Source organism: Ctenocephalides felis, unplaced genomic scaffold (assembly GCF_003426905.1).
Source record: "Ctenocephalides felis isolate EL2017-DRISC unplaced genomic scaffold, ASM342690v1 CF-g0.4_SCAFFOLD_00280, whole genome shotgun sequence".
In the NCBI taxonomy this organism is placed as follows: Eukaryota; Metazoa; Arthropoda; class Insecta; order Siphonaptera; family Pulicidae; genus Ctenocephalides; species Ctenocephalides felis.
In genome coordinates this window covers 9727-24804 of record NW_020536434.1, presented here as the reverse complement: position 1 = coordinate 24804, position 15078 = coordinate 9727, and the positions used below count along the sequence as shown (strand labels likewise).

Here is a 15078-nt window from a genome sequence, read left to right as displayed (position 1 = left end):
TGGTTTTGTATTTCCCAATGACTCGCGCACATGCTAGACTCCTTGGTCCGTGTTTCAAGACGGGTCCTGAAAGTACCCAAAGCAATAGCATCGCTGACCGGTAATAGAGTCCGTTCGAGAACACGGTAGCTAACAGCTCGAGGCGGCATCGATGCCGGACTAGGTCCGACGGCCAATAACCGTCCGTGCTTGCAACCGGCCGAACGCTTAAAAGCGACCCTATACCATATCATTTATACCGTCTGGCAGTCGGCCGGAGCACGCGGGGTCTGGCGCGAATAAATTCGTGACAGGCTACCGCCGCGGTCGTAGATCGACACCAAACGGGTCGCGACGTCCTACTGAGAGAGAAGTGCATGCCATCGCCGCCTAACGCATAAACCGACGGCGTATCGCAGGACGAATCCCGGTCAATCGCACGCCAATAAATGGAAGACAATGATAACATTGAATCTCTCCTTTCGATCTTTCGGGTTTCTCAGGTTTACCCCTGAACGGTTTCACGTACTCTTGAACTCTCTCTTCAAAGTTCTTTTCAACTTTCCCTCACGGTACTTGTTCGCTATCGGTCTCGTGGTCATATTTAGCCTTAGATGGAGTTTACCACCCACTTAGAGCTGCACTCTCAAGCAACTCGACTCTGAGGAGAGATCCTCTCGATACGCGCAACGGTCGCTACGGGCCTGGCACCCTCTATGGGTAAATGGCCCCATTCAAGATGGACTTGAACTCGCCGCAACGCACCGAGATAATCGGATCCTCCCTAACACTACATTTCCCAGCGTCCGTCTCCGGCCGCGGGATTTAGTGCTGGGCTCTTCCCTGTTCGCTCGCCGCTACTAAGGGAATCCTAGTTAGTTTCTTTTCCACCGCTTAGTAATATGCTTAAATTCAGCGGGTAATCTCATCTGCTCTGAGGTCGTATTATGATTATGATGTGCTCGCAAACGTTAGTAAGCAAGCGCACACAAAATCGACGAGGAACCTTTGAATCGTCCAAATTTGCCGGAACGAAACCGCATTTCGAAGAGTTCGGGTTTCCGGTTATCGGGAGGGTCGCAAGAATATAAAATCTCTAGGACACACAACCCGCCGTAATCCCACAGAACGTCAACGAACGGTAATGTCCGATGTTGCAAAGTGGACTGGCTCACACGTTGAGTGAATTATTTAAGAGCACGCATTTACGCGAAACTCCATCATTCGCCGGCAAGCCGTTTAAAGCAAGCGGCAGTCTGGTAATGTTATACGACTCTCAGCCAGAGGTGGTCCGGGAACAGTATCCGAGGACCGCAATGTGCGTTCGAAATGTCAATGTTCATGTATCCTGCAGTTCACATGTCGACGCGCAATTAGCTGCGTTCTTCATCGACCCACGAGCCAAGTGATCCACCGTTCAGGGTGATTTTATATATATTTATACATGTTTCGATCGTGATCCCCTCGAAATCGTTTAAGATAACTCGGGCGATTCTGAAACTAGTATGATTATTATGGTTACAATTAGTACACCGTAAAGCTTTCGCGTTTCGGTCCGAGATACAAAATCTCGTTTCAAAATTGAAATATGAATATTTCACTGTGTGTGAGATTGAAAAATCTGCTTTCGCTGATTTTTCATTTTCTTAAAACAACGCAATGAAGCGAATGTTCAAATTCGCACAATTTGAATAAAATGTGCAGAGTATATAGAATACTAACGCAAGCGTTTACTACAATCGACTTTAAAACACTAGACTTTCATCTAGCGCCCAAAGAATTGATTGAGCTATGCGTTTAAAGTATAATATTCAAAAAGAACGCCGTTTTCACAACGAACTTCGTCATTCGCTCAGGCATCTGGCGATACCGAGCAGATATACATGGCAGTGCTCTCACACAATGCATAAGAGCGCTAAGCGGTTGTAAACTGCGTCACGCTGCTTTTGCACACTGCGCAATATTTTGCGACTAGCTCCGGTCAAACGTTAATGAAACGAATGATCATTGCCAGAGGCTTTTGCCCACAGTATATTATACTATGGGAGCGCACAACATTTAGTCTGCAACATTATATTGCGACATATAGCACACGTTTCATTCACTTAATAGTAAATGTACGTTAATGATCCTTCCGCAGGTTCACCTACGGAAACCTTGTTACGACTTTTACTTCCTCTAAATAATCAAGTTTGGTTATCTTCCCAGCAACATCGGCAATGTCGAAACGCTGCCGCGCACCGGTCCGAAGACCTCACTAAATAATTCAATCGGTAGTAGCGACGGGCGGTGTGTACAAAGGGCAGGGACATAATCAACGCAAGCTTATGACTCGCGCTTACTAGGAATTCCTCGTTCATGGGGAAGAATTGCAAGCCCCAATCCCTAGCACGAAGAGGCTTCAACGGATTACCCGGACCTTTCGGCCAAGGAAAACCTGCTGATCTCTTCAGTGTAGCGCGCGTGCGGCCCAGAACATCTAAGGGCATCACAGACCTGTTATTGCTCAATTTCGTGCGACTAAATGTCGCCTGTCCCTCTAAGAAGATATATTTGTACGCCGGTAGTGAGAACCACAACCAACAACGACCGAAGCCGAAGCGGAGGGTCTTTGCGATACCAGAAAGTACGTCTATTTAGCAGGCTAGAGTCTCGTTCGTTATCAGAATTAACCAGACAAATCACTCCACCAACTAAGAACGGCCATGCACCACCACCCACCGAATCAAGAAAGAGCTCTCAATCTGTCAATCCTTCCGGTGTCTGGACCTGGTGAGGTTTCCCGTGTTGAGTCAAATTAAGCCGCAGGCTCCACTCCTTGTAGTGCCCTTCCGTCAATTCCTTTAAGTTTCAGCTTTGCAACCATACTTCCCCCGGAACCCAAAAGCTTTGGTTTCCCGGAAGCTGCCCGCCGAGTCATCGGAGGAACTTCGGCGGATCGCTAGCTGGCATCGTTTATGGTTAGAACTAGGGCGGTATCTGATCGCCTTCGAACCTCTAACTTTCGTTCTTGATTGATGAAAACACATTTGGCAAATGCTTTCGCTTCTGTCCGTCTTGCGACGATCCAAGAATTTCACCTCTAACGTCGCAATACGAATGCCCCCAGTTGTCCCTATTAATCATTACCTCGGAATTCCGAAAACCAACAAAATAGAACCGAGGTCCTATTCCATTATTCCATGCACACAATATTCAGGCGAATGAGCCTGCTTTAAGCACTCTAATTTGTTCAAAGTAAACGTACCGGCCCACCTCGACACTCGGTGAAGAGCACCTTGGTAGGATTTTGAGTTGGGCCGCCTTTTTACGGGCTAAGCCCACCGGTAGGACGTCCCACAGACATGCCAGTTGAACACCGCGAGCGGTGAACCGACAGTGTGGGACACAGATTCAACTACGAGCTTTTTAACCGCAACAACTTTAATATACGCTATTAGAGCTGGAATTACCGCGGCTGCTGGCACCAGACTGGCCCTCTAATAGATCCTCGTTAAAGGATTTAAAGTGTACTCATTCCGATTACGGGGCCTCGGATGAGTCCCGTATCGTTATTTTTCGTCACTACCTCCCCGTGCCGGGAGTGGGTAATTTGCGCGCCTGCTGCCTTCCTTGGATGTGGTAGCCGTTTCTCAGGCTCCCTCTCCGGAATCGAACCCTGATTCCCCGTTACCCGTAACAACCATGGTAGTCGCAGAAACTACCATCGACAGTTGATAAGGCAGACATTTGAAAGATGCGTCGCCGGTACTAGACCGTGCGATCGGCACAAAGTTATTCAGAGTCACCAAGTCAAACGGTGAGCAAGGCAAGCCCGCCACCGATTGGTTTTGATCTAATAAAAGCATTCCTTCCATCTCTGGTCGGAACTCTATTTGCATGTATTAGCTCTAGAATTACCACAGTTATCCAAGTAATGTGGGTACGATCTAAGGAACCATAACTGATGTAATGAGCCATTCGCGGTTTCACCTTAATGTGGCTTGCACTGAGACATGCATGGCTTAATCTTTGAGACAAGCATATACTACTGGCAGGATCAACCAGGGTGCTATATATATAATAGCATAGTGCGTAAATGTCCCTCGGCGTCACCCGAGAGACCACACTTTGTATAGAAAAGTTCGATGAATATTTCTAAACAACGAATTTTCTTACATATATATATCTGAGTCGTACGATATTCCCTGGACATGACGAACAGTTTACATCGCGACTTGATATTTTATATATTCTGCGCTTACACAGAGGCTAGACCTTTAACAACCGTCGAAACGGCGGTCCGTACATGAAATTTGCGGTCCGCAGACCCAGTTAATTTCAAACAGTCTCTTTACCCTTCGTTAGATTGAAAACGTCGGGGCGAATTCATTATAAGAATTCATCGTTATAACTAACTTTTATTCTCGCTCGGAGAGTATTGAGTTGATTGCATTTGTATATTTTATTTTCCGCATAAGAGTCTTTGCGTCAACGACACATGCCCGCGGATATGCTGTACAGTATGGTTGAACACTTATAAATAAGGTCCAGAACCCGGCCGTAAACCGACATCCGAACATATACGGCGTATATTATTCTAGACACGGTCTACGACAGTTTGACCTGCAGCGACGGGTCGCCTCGGGTTACCGTGCGAACCATCACCGCGATGGTCTGGACAGGCTATATGGCGGGTCGCAAGAAAATAAATTCTCTAGGACGCGCAACCACTTTAGCAATTTTAGAGCACGTTGTGGTCCAAAAACAAACGTCCTCGCTTTAAAATTGAAATATGAATATTTCACTGTGTGTGAGATTGAAAAATCTGCTTTCGCTGATTTTTCATTTTCTTAAAACAACGCAATGAAGCGAATGTTCAAATTCGCACAATTTGAATAAAATGTGCAGAGTATATAGAATACTAACGCAAGCGTTTACTACAATCGACTTTAAAACACTAGACTTTCATCTAGCGCCCAAAGAATTGATTGAGCTATGCGTTTAAAGTATAATATTCAAAAAGAACGCCGTTTTCACAACGAACTTCGTCATTCGCTCAGGCATCTGGCGATACCGAGCAGATATACATGGCAGTGCTCTCACACAATGCATAAGAGCGCTAAGCGGTTGTAAACTGCGTCACGCTGCTTTTGCACACTGCGCAATATTTTGCGACTAGCTCCGGTCAAACGTTAATGAAACGAATGATCATTGCCAGAAGCTTTTGCCCACAGTATATTATACTATAGGAGCGCACTTGATTACAGCAATAATTTGTCGAGTAATCACAAGATTTCATATTTGTGGTCAGCAGACCCAAATAATTTTAACTCGCACCGATCGAACGTTCATAAATGAATGATCCTCGGTGCGAGAAGCTTCGTCAGTTCTGCTGCACCACCCATCTATTTGACTTTAGTCCATTTGTAAAATCCTATATTATTAAAATATATAGATTTTATATTTGCGGTCCGCAGACCCAAATAATTTCAACTCGCTCCGATCAAACGTTCATAAAACGAAAGACCATCGCTGCGAGAAGCTTTGCTAGTTCTGCTATATTCACATATATTTGACCGTAGTCAATTTGTAAAATTCTATATTATTAAAATATATAGATTTCATATTTGCGGTCCGCAGACCCAAATAATTTCAACTCTCTCTGATCGAACGTTTAAAAACGAATGATCCTACCACCAGTTATCTATAGCCGCAAACCAGCATCCGAATATATACGGGGTATATAATTCTAGATGTGGCTCACAACATTATTAAAAGTTACGCTAATATATCATTGACAGACTAAAAGTATCGAATATGATGTAAAAACTACACCGGGGAATGATATCCGTACCCGCCCGAACAACATAGCGTACTTTAGCCTGAGCTTGCTCGCATCGCACTCGACACGACCTATTCCCCTATATAAGGCGCGCGGCCACAGCGTAGGTATTTGACTGAGTCCCAAGCGATGTGCATTTGACCTGCGGCGAGGGCCTGCTCGCGCTTACGGTGTGAATCGTCAAGACAAAAGTCTGGGAAAATTTCGAACTGTGAACCCTTATGATAGAAAAATTTTTGTCGAAAATTTTGTTAGATGTTCAAACAGTTTTATATATATGGACAATATGAATTATAGTTAATTATTGAGTTTTTAGGTGTTTTTTGGGTTTTTTTAAACTTTTGTATAAAATTATGTATTTATTGATTTTTATAGATCTCAATGAATATAAAACGAATTTATATATAGTTATATTATTTTTTATAATTATTTGTTTAAATTTTCTAATTTTACAATAAATGTTCAAACCAGTTTTCCTCGATTTTCTCTTAAACCGTAAAAGATACAAAAAAACTTTGTTCGTACGAAAGATGCAGAATAAAATTATGAATAAAATGGTATATAAATGGTTAGGTGTGTTCATATAATTTTCTCTAGATTTTCCGATTTTTCCAAATTTTCACGACGGCAACTCGCCTGTAGGCTACACCGTGCAAAATTCGAAGTTGTGATGTATGGAAAAAGAACTAAGAATTTTGAGACCTTTCTAATGATGTATAATAGTTTATATGTTTTCTTTAGAGAAATATCGAATCGTGAGGAGTATTGCTCCAACCTAGCCGCACTTTGCATTTTGACAAGTTAACATCTACACATATTGCTCTATAACATGAAAACCGTAAAAGATACGAAAAAACTTTGTTCGTACGAAAGATGCAGAATAAAATTACGAATAAAATGGTATATAAATGGTTAGGTGTGTTCATATAATTTTCTCTAGATTTTCCGATTTTTCCAAATTTTCACGACGGCAACTCGCCTGTAGGCTACACCGTGCAAAATTCGAAGTTGTGATGTATGGAAAAAGAACTAAGAATTTTGAGACCTTTCTAATGATGTATAATAGTTTATATGTTTTCTTTAGAGAAATATCGAATCGTGAGGAGTATTGCTCCAACCTAGCCGCACTTTGCATTTTGACAAGTTAACAACTACACAGATTGCCTTATACTGTCTAAACCGTAAAAGATACAAAAAAACTTTGTTCGTACGAAAGATGCAGAATAAAATTACGAATAAAATGGTATATAAATGGTTAGGTGTGTTCATATAATTTTCTCTAGATTTTCCGATTTTTCCAAATTTTCACGACGGCAACTCGCCTGTAGGCTACACCGTGCAAAATTCGAAGTTGTGATGTATGGAAAAAGAACTAAGAATTTTGAGACCTTTCTAATGATGTATAATAGTTTATATGTTTTCTTTAGAGAAATATCGAATCGTGAGGAGTATTGCTCCAACCTAGCCGCACTTTGCATTTTGACAAGTTAACAACTACACAGATTGCCTTATACTGTCTAAACCGTAAAAGATACAAAAAAACTTTGTTCGTACGAAAGATGCAGAATAAAATTACGAATAAAATGGTATATAAATGGTTAGGTGTGTTCATATAATTTTCTCTAGATTTTCCGATTTTTCCAAATTTTCACGACGGCAACTCGCCTGTAGGCTACACCGTGCAAAATTCGAAGTTGTGATGTATGGAAAAAGAACTAAGAATTTTGAGACCTTTCTAATGATGTATAATAGTTTATATGTTTTCTTTAGAGAAATATCGAATCGTGAGGAGTATTGCTCCAACCTAGCCGCACTTTGCATTTTGACAAGTTAACAACTACACAGATTGCCTTATACTGTCTAAACCGTAAAAGATACAAAAAAACTTTGTTCGTACGAAAGATGCAGAATAAAATTACGAATAAAATGGTATATAAATGGTTAGGTGTGTTCATATAATTTTCTCTAGATTTTCCGATTTTTCCAAATTTTCACGACGGCAACTCGCCTGTAGGCTACACCGTGCAAAATTCGAAGTTGTGATGTATGGAAAAAGAACTAAGAATTTTGAGACCTTTCTAATGATGTATAATAGTTTATATGTTTTCTTTAGAGAAATATCGAATCGTGAGGAGTGTTGCTCCTAACCTAGCCGCACTTTGCATTTTGACAAGTTAACATCTACACATATTGCTCTATAACATGAAAACCGTAAAAGATACGAAAAAACTTTGTTCGTACGAAAGATGCAGAATAAAATTACGAATAAAATGGTATATAAATGGTTAGGTGTGTTCATATAATTTTCTCTAGATTTTCCGATTTTTCCAAATTTTCACGACGGCAACTCGCCTGTAGGCACACCGTGCAAAATTCGAAGTTGTGATGTATGGAAAAAGAACTAAGAATTTTGAGACCTTTCTAATGATGTATAATAGTTTATATGTTTTCTTTAGAGAAATATCGAATCGTGAGGAGTATTGCTCCAACCTAGCCGCACTTTGCATTTTGACAAGTTAACAACTACACAGATTGCCTTATACTGTCTAAACCGTGAAAGATACAAAAAAACTTTGTTCGTACGAAAGATGCAGAATAAAATTACGAATAAAATGATGTATAACTCGATATATGTCATAATATATTTTTCATGAGATTTTTCAATTTTTACTTTAAATTAAAAAATGTTTGAAATTTTTCGCTGACTTTAAATTCATTTGCGGGTTATGCTTTTTTTTACAATATTGTTTCAAATGATGTAAAAAGTTAAATTAGCGAGGTGCCTCAATATGCAAAAAATTGGCCCACTCTAATATATATATATATATATATATTAATTTGTAAATATGAACAAACACTCTTTTTTGCACTAATTTATTAACGTGAGTTCTGACGTGGTTTCGTTGTATCATAAATGATGACGTGTCGTATGTCAGACGGCATATTAAATAATCGAAATGGATAATTTTTATTTACTGAATTATGTATTGTATAAATTTTATTATGATCTGCCATTATTATTCTATTAAAAGGAAGTGAAAAATACAACATTTTCTAATCAAATCAGTATTTATTTGGTTCAAATCATATAACCTATATTTCGCTTGGCTAAAAATATATATGTAATAATCTTAGCTACAATATGATTATTTGGACGTCAATTGGAAAATTTCTTACATTTATAATATCAGTCTACATTATAGTTTTGCTTAGGTAACAATTGCTTCTCAAATCACATTAATATTCTGGGACAAATTACTTGTTGTCTGCGCAGTCCACGCATATCGTTTTTGAACATCCAAGACAAATAGGCTTATGGCATTCGATGCAATTGTACTTAGTACGCCTTTTAAGTCTTGATGGGCATATTTGACACGTTTTTCTCGTTGCTTCTGTACTTTCAGGGGGTATTGTTTCAAATACCGGAGGCTTATTTGGACCTAGTACGCATGCTATTGTCAGTCGCAATTCTCTCGGTAATCTATTATTGTATACGCGGCATTTCAAGTGCGGCAAAACTAAACTATAAGCGAGATTCCGAAGAAATCGTGCTCTAGGAATATCAGGAACAGCAGTGCAGGTCTAGTATAGAGCATAGGCGTTGACTCCACTCATATCCAAGACTCTAAAAAAAATCGCGAAAGGCCAACGTCTGGTTCTACGATTTGACGAATAATTGGAACACTTTTTATCGATTTCATCGACACCCCCTTTTGTTTTATTATAATCTATTATGATATCCGGCTTTTTTGATAGTGAATCCAATTGCTTTGTATGGTGCATTGAAGAAATCAATATTACTGATTTTGCTTTTTTAGGGACATATGAAACAATAGTGAAACCTTTAGTAAAACCGTGTAAAGATAATTCAGGCTGGCTAGTTTTAGATTCTGGTGAAATGTGCCTTTTTTTTTTTCAAGGTTCCAAAATACGTCAGACCTCTATCTTTCAACTGCTCCATCAGTTCTATAGAACTAAACCAATTGTCGGCTGTAATATTGCGATTGGTTTTTTCAAAATCCTTACACAATCGTAATACAGACTGAGTTGGTATGGCGAGCTTTCTCTCAGTTTCGGTTAGTCCCAGCCCGTCGGAGTTTTTTCCATGGTAAATGTATGCATTATACACATAAAAAGATACTGCATCACATACTACTAAAATCTTCAGACCATACTTGGCCGGCTTCTTCGGCATATAAATAAGAAATTGCATCTGCCTCTAAATGGAACTAACATTTCATCTACACATAAATAAGCACCGGGAGTATATGCCTTCTTGCAATTTGCAATAAACAGTTGAAAAATTTCTGAAATTGCAGCCAATGGGTCCGTTTCGAGGCGTTGCGATCTAGTGTTACTGTCATCAAAACGAATGTAGTTCAAGGGGGTGAGAAATCTAAACTGAGACATGACGCAACGAAAAATTTCATGTCCAGAACCATCACTAGCAAAAATGTATTTAGTGTTTTCGTGATTCGATTTGAAGACTGAGGTATAAAATAATAATCCCAGAAAAACTTTCATTTCCTCACGATCGGTAGGTCTTAGTTCAATTTTATTTGGGTTTTTATACTTCATGCGAATTTCTGATAATTTTTGATTAGTGCAGGTAACAATCGTATCAATCATAGTAGTGTCGAATAACTCAAGCCATAAAGATTCCGAATCAATAAATGTTTTGGGCTGTTGTCGAGGAATATCAACAATATTATGACTTGCTGTACGACTCGATCTGATAACAGGTTCTTCAAATGACCACTTGAAACCATTTTTCCCATAATAATACTGATTACTAGAAGAAACTGGAATAGGACTTACAGTTGAAGGTACTGGAACTGGGTTGGTTTCATGAGGAGACACGGTGGTCAGTCTGATTTGTAACTGATTCTCATTTTCCTTATTTTGTTCGTTTCCTGACTGTTCAGATTCCGTATCGTGATCAGATTGTAAGAAGAAGTCTGGGTCTGCCAGATCATCGTCAACATCGCTAAAGTCGCCCTCAATTTCCGTTTCTAACCAATATTGTAGAGTTTTTTCGAAGTCTTGATTAGTGATGAGCAACCACTCTCTTTCTTTTACGGGTATTTTTCGAAGTACTAGGTTGGTCCATCTAATATAATACGATAAATAATGAGGTGACGTATTGTAGACACTTAGAAAGATATACACTAATAATGATCTGACGTCTAACAGACTCACAACTTCAACACTGACTTTACGTCTGAGAGACTCCGTGTAGTTATTACACCGACAGCGAGCGCTCGACTGAATGATCGACGGGTTTAATCCCGAAGCTACAGGAAAGGGCACGAGCGTATCTTTAAATGCTTTGAAATACGGCTTATATTTGTGAACTCGCCGTCTATGAGACACCCACGTCAGTACTTTTATATATGTTATAATTTCAAATATAAAATATGGAAACCTAAATTAGCATTATGTGTTATCCATTACAAGTCGCTCGATATACTGTCTTCTGCCACACCAACGATCGTCGAAGTCCGAATTCTCTAACCACTTGAAAACCACTTGAAATTGAATAGTCACGCGATCAGATAGGAGAGGAAGGATTAGGGTCCAGTTGAAAAATAGATGTCGTTAGGAGAAAAATATTCTATGAATGAGACGGTTTGTTTATAAAATTTGTTTTAAATTGTTATAATTAAAAATATATGTACATATATATACTTACTCATATATACAAATGTATACCCAAATTACAAAACATCACATATACGACATACATATACATATATAAATACACACATATATACATACACATATATTCACATATATATATATATATATATATATATATATATATGTTGTTTTGCATTTATATATATATGCTGTTTTGTTCATATTAAACAATTAATATTCGTTCCACTCATATCATAAAATTCTATATATATATATACATATATATACATATATACATACATACAGACACACATACATACATACATACACATACACATATACACATCACACAGGCACACACCTACATATATATAAAAAAATACCCACATACATACAACCATATTACACATACACTTATACTCATAAACATACACATATATACATATACATACATGAGTATCATGTAATATTTTTTTTTTTTTTTTTTGTATAGCGAAGGAAATGCTTTTATGCATCCCAGACCGGTCTTCTGTCTGGGTATGTCGGACTCGATACCGCCCTGGTATAATACCGACTAAAACCTCCGCTTTGCCCATGCCTCTGGTCCCCACGGAAACCGCCGTTAGGCATTACTTCGTGGGGGGAGGATCTAGAATGTAACAATTCTTAACTTGTTATAAACAATGTTATAATTAATAAACATTATACTTATCTTTTAAATGGGCGAAGTGCCATTCGCCCTTTCTCTCTCTATAGAACGCAGGTCCATTAAAACGTCTCTCGCAAATCTGTCTATGGCGTTCCAAGCGGCATCACTTGCCAGCATCACTTCAACAACATTACCTGGGATAATTCTGCCTCCCAATGTCTCTTCCACGTCATCCCGTAGAGCACCAAATCGCGGGCACACGAAGAACACATGCTCAGCATCTTCGATTTCGCCCAAACAATATGGGCAATCTGGCGAGCTATCGTGCTTGAAGCGGTGCAGGTAGGCTCGAAAACAGCCGTGCCCCGATAGCATTTGCGTAGTATAATAATTTACTTCGCCAGGCTTGCGACTTAGCCAGACTTTGATGTTAGGAATGAGACGATGTGTCCATCTGCCCTTTACTGCGACATCCCACAGTTGCTGCCATCGGTCAATGCTGTTCTTCCGTTCTTCTAATCTCAGCTTTTCAGGACTCAGTTGTTGATGTCTTCTATGGTAAATTGTCCGTCTTTCCTCTGCTAAGACTAAGAGAGGCACAGTTCCTGAAATGACGCATACTGCTTCCGCCGATATTGTGCGAAATGCGCAAGCAATTCTTATAGCACTGAGACGTTATAAGGGCCCTGCCATTCTCCTCGATTTTTGAAATTTAAGAGCATCAGCCCATATGGAGATACCATATGTCAGCACCGAGGTAATAACTGACGATAGTAATATCCTTCTGGATTGTTTAGGACCTCCAATATTAGGCATCAGTCGAGCATGTTTCGTTCTAACTATTGACGCCTTAGCACTAACGTGTTCCACCTGTTGATTGAAATTCAAACGAGCATCAAGCATTACGCCAAGGTAACAGATGTGAGGTTTTGACGTGATTTCAAGATTTCCTATCTTTAGCTTGATGGTCTCAATTCTTTTCCTACTAGTGATAAGAACAGCTTCACTTTTTTGTTGTGCTAATTGGAGATTCATTGTTCCCATCCACCGATTAATTTTTCTAAATGTAATATCGAATAGGCTTATGATGTCATCAATTTGTTTGGAGACAACCACTAAGGCAACATCGTCTGCATATGCTACTAGTTTCACACATTCTGGAATCTCTAGTCTCAAAAGGCCATCATACATAATATTCCACAGCAAAGGGCCTAGAACAGAGCCCTGCGGCACACCTCCTGTTATATTATATTCTTCTGTACCATCGCGTGAATCGTACATTAGAATTCTGTCTGTAAAGTAGCTTGCGACTATATTGCATAGGTATGCTGGCACGTTCTTGTCACGGAGTGCATTCATAATGCAATCCCAGTTTGCAGAATTGAAAGCATTTTTTATGTCCAATGTAGCTACAAGGCAGTACTTTTTTGAACCTCCCTTCCATCTGGTTCCAGCAATTGCCTCCTTGGCGGTATTAACTACCAAGTTTATAGCATCGATAGTTGATCGCCCTTTGCGAAAACCATACTGATTGTCTGCTAGGATTGGATCAACTATTGCATCTATTCTTTGGTGAATTATTCTTTCAAAAATTTTACCCGCTGTATCCAGCATGCATATTGGACGGTAGGATGATGGTTCATCTGGTGGTTTTTTTCCTTTGGGAATAAGCACTAATCTTTGCTGTTTCCATTTTTGTGGAAAAACCCCATCTTTCAGGCAAGTATTATATGCATTAAGAAACATTGTCGGAGATGTCATAATTGATGTTTTTAATGCAATATTAGGAATTCCATCTAATCCCGGTGCCTTACTATTACCAACGCGATGACAAGCTTCCATCAGTTCTTGAAGTGTTATAAGTGGAATATTATTCTGTTCTACATGCGTTACCTGGTAGTTCAAATTAGGTTGTCGTGGAAACAAAGTAGTTACTATTTTATTCAATAGTCGTGGGCAAGTTGGTGAAGGTGTTGGCTGGCTTTTGAGGCGAGACATTACAGTCTTATAAGGTCTTCCCCATGGATTTTCCTCGACTTCATCCAAAAGTTCTTTCCAGCACCTAACTTTACTATCTTTGATAGCTTTATTTAGTTGCCTACGTGCTTGTTTATATTCCACTACCAGTTGTGCAGAATTACTGAGACTATATCCACGCTGAGAGATCCTTCTTTTCTTTAGGCACTCTTTACGAAGAGAGCTGATTTCTTCAGTCCACCAGTGCACAGATTGTCTTTGATTTATGCCATGTTTACGAGTCATACTGATATCACAGGCTTCGGTTATTCTCTCCATCAGCTCTCTAGTATGCTCGTCTGCGTGTTCTGAAATTATAGGTTTGCAATTTAAGGCAACTCTCATGGCGCTTTCATCAAAAGATTTTATTTTCCACCCAATGGCTTTAGATGTTTTCGCATGTCTTCTAAAGTTTCTATTTGTTGATATTTCCCAGATGATTGCATTGTGGTCACTAGCAGTGTAGATATCTAATACCTCCCAATTGCAAATTCCTCTGACGAGGCTACTGCTAACAAAAGTAAGGTCTATTATTGAGCTTGCACTGCCCTTTTCAAAGGTTGGTTTATCACCACTATTAAGTAAAACAACGTCAAGTGCATTGAAGGCCTCTAAAAGCGCTTTACCTCTTGCATTAGTCTTCCTACTTCCCCAGTCTACCGCCCATGCGTTAAAGTCACCGGCTATCGCTACGGGGTGGTGTCGTTTTGCATCCTCCACAAGACGATCTAAAAAATCGACAAAATCTGGCAAAGAAAGACTAGGTGGAGCGTAACAGCTGTATAAATGTATGCCATCTAATGATGCTGCGACAAATCCAGCGTTGCTATTGTTAACAACATTTTGGAAACAAAATTTGCCACAGGACCAAATAACGGCTTTGGTGGTACTGTCCGTTTCCCATGGTCAATCAGTTAGATGTTTGTAAGGTTCTGATAAGAGGGCAACATCAATTTTCATATCTCTTACC

The 15078-nt window shown here is 39.6% G+C and overlaps 2 non-coding genes across 2 annotated transcripts; both read right to left on the bottom strand.

Annotated features, from left to right (window-relative positions):
• Window positions 1-1249: 1249 nt before the first annotated feature.
• LOC113363174 lies at window positions 1250-1404 on the bottom strand. The gene has a single exon (XR_003365867.1). It is a non-coding gene; the product is annotated as a 5.8S ribosomal RNA (ribosomal RNA).
• Window positions 1405-2102: 698 nt separating this feature from the next.
• On the bottom strand, window positions 2103-4029 carry LOC113363179. The gene has a single exon (XR_003365868.1). It is a non-coding gene; the product is annotated as a small subunit ribosomal RNA (ribosomal RNA).
• Between the last annotated feature and the right edge of the window lie 11049 nt (window positions 4030-15078).